The sequence below is a fragment of the Cherax quadricarinatus genome, chromosome 1 (genome assembly GCF_038502225.1).
Source record: "Cherax quadricarinatus isolate ZL_2023a chromosome 1, ASM3850222v1, whole genome shotgun sequence".
Lineage (NCBI taxonomy): Eukaryota > Metazoa > Arthropoda > Malacostraca > Decapoda > Parastacidae > Cherax > Cherax quadricarinatus.
This window is the reverse complement of record NC_091292.1, coordinates 90,211,834-90,214,339: the sequence shown is the minus strand read 5'-3', so window position 1 is coordinate 90,214,339 and position 2,506 is coordinate 90,211,834. Positions and strand designations below refer to the sequence as shown.

At 29.4% G+C, this 2,506-nt stretch overlaps 1 long non-coding RNA gene across 2 annotated transcripts in view; it reads right to left on the bottom strand.

Moving 5' to 3' along the window:
* Positions 1-346: 346 nt before the first annotated feature.
* The window catches only part of LOC128685991 (uncharacterized), a 58,110-nt gene continuing 55,950 nt past the window's right edge, over positions 347-2,506 (bottom strand). The window contains exon 4 of one of the 2 annotated variants that reach the window (XR_011391852.1): positions 347-2,506. This exon is cut by the window's right edge and continues 109 nt beyond it. This is a non-coding gene — a long non-coding RNA (uncharacterized lncRNA). The other variant, XR_011391851.1, reaches the window with a different exon arrangement.

The following is a 2,506-nucleotide window of genomic DNA, read 5'->3' as shown; positions in this document are numbered from 1 at the left end:
AGGAATTTAGTAATGCTAGGAGGTCATCGTAATGCTTGCTTAAAGATCTGATATTGTAGTTAAAGATAGTTATGTTGTTGTTGGCTCTGAGAAGTGCCTTTGATTGTTCTGCTGTGTAGTAATTACAGTAACTGTTTGAATCATTTAAGTCATTAAATAAGAGGTTGGTATCAGGATCAATGCTTGTAATCATAAGATTTGTAGTGAATCTATAGTTAGAATTAAGTATAAAACAAAGTAAATATTCTAAAGCTAAAAAAATAGCACCTGAATTATTTAACAAATGTAAAAATAATGAGCTAAGGTAGTTTTTTAAAGCTAAAATAAAGGAGACAATATAAAAGGGACTAAAATAATTTGTGGTGAACAAATAAAGTGATGATCAAATAATGGAGCTTGGGAATATGATAGTAGGTAGTACTTTAAAGGTAATTCTTTAAAGTTAGAATTATAATATAAAATTATAATATAAAAGGGACTAATATAAGTTGTGGTGAACAATAAAGTGGTAATCAAATAATTGTGGAGTCTATGTTATGAGCTAGAATGAGCTATAGTACAACTAGATTTAATCTAATAATATAACAATACAAATTAAAAATAGCACCAGTCTCTCACTAGTAATTGCAATATGGTCTAATATAATGAATTTGGTAATGACTATAGTACAACTGAGTTTAATGTAATAATATAAAAAAGGCACAAGACTCTCAATTGTAATTGCACTAAGGTGTTATATAAGTTGTTTACAAGAATTAGAGTATAACTAGATTTAAATTGACAAGATAAAATATACAAGTTAAGGTAGCAAAAGAATAAAAAAAGTAGAAAAAAAATATATGAGGTAGTTGGTACTAGTTAGCAAAAGATAGTTAATGGCCTTAAACAATAATATAATTGAAATATACACTAATTGCACACACAATATAGTCACTAAGATATGAAAACAATCTTAGAGTAGGAATTATAATATAAACTTATAATATAAAAATACAAATTGAAATGGTACTTGCAATTGCACTAGAGTCTGGTATAGGTTGTTGACAAGATCAAGAGTATAACTAGATTTAAATTGACAAAATATAATTCACAATTAAAGTACCAAAAGAATAATAGTAAAAAATAACAATGGTAATGTCTTGGTTATAATATGATAGTAAGATGGTGGACAGGTACACAGGTACACAGGTACAAAGGATAATATAAAGGTTGGAGTTGAATATACAAACTTGAAAATTTGGCAACAAAATGTTATGGGAAGTATAAAATAATGTTTAATGTACAAAAGTAAAATTGACTGGTAGTAAATATGGTGTTTAATAAAATTTTAGTAAGTAATAATGATTACAAAAAAGTGAAAAAGTAATGTTTATTTCATTCAATATTGCACTGGTAGTTATACTAGAGGTTATATGGCAGTACAAGGTAATTAAGAGTACTCTAAGATAGTAAATGTGGTATTAAAACAGATAAAGGTAATTAGACAAGTAATGGTTATTAAATGTCAAAAATGTTAAGAGTAAATTGAAATTATAGTAAAAATGATAATTATTAATTTTAGTAAGTAATATCAATTGATAGTATTTAAAAAAATATGAGGTAGTAATATGGACAGAGAAAGTATCAATTCAGCTAATGTTTGAGCAAACAATAGTAAATAAGAAAATTACATAAGGTGACTTATGCTTACTAGTAAAATCACAAAATGAGGTAGTTGATTATTTAATTACTAAGAGATTGTACAATGAAATTTGAACAATAATGGAGCTGTAACTGAAGTGTTACTTTGTACACAGAAAAAGAGGTTAACATGAGTTTGTGACTGACTGAATGAATGATTGACTGACTTACTGAATAACTGGCTTACTGAATGACTGACTTACTGAATGACTGAACTGACTGACTTACTGAGTGACTTTCTGAGTGACTTGACTGAATGACTTGACTGACTTACTGAGTGACAACTGACTTATTGAGTGACTTGACTGACTTACTGAGTGACTTGACTGACTTACTGAGTGACTTGACTGACTTACTGAATGACTTGACGGACTTACTGAATGACTTGACTGACTTACTGAATGACTTGACCGACTGAATGACTTGACTGACATACTGAGTGACTTGACTGACTTACTGAGTGACTTGACTGACTTAACTGAGTGACTTGACTTACTAAGTGACTTGACTGTAATATTATATTATATTATTATTATTGTTGAGAAGAAAAGAGAATGATTTCCATGGAATTAAAGCATGAAATCATAGATAAACAAGCCAGGTGTCCAGGTTTTGGGTTGAGGGGGGAAGAGGGAAGGGGAGCTGGCTCGTAACTCATAAGTTGGGACACTCCTAAGTCAAGGTTCCACTGTATATCCATTTATTTACAGCAAAATAAATTTTGCATGTAATTGTTTCATTGATATACTGTATAGTATGTGTAAAGGGTGGTAATTTTTAAGGTTAGTAAACAGGCACATTAGGCTAAACATACAAACCTGCAAGC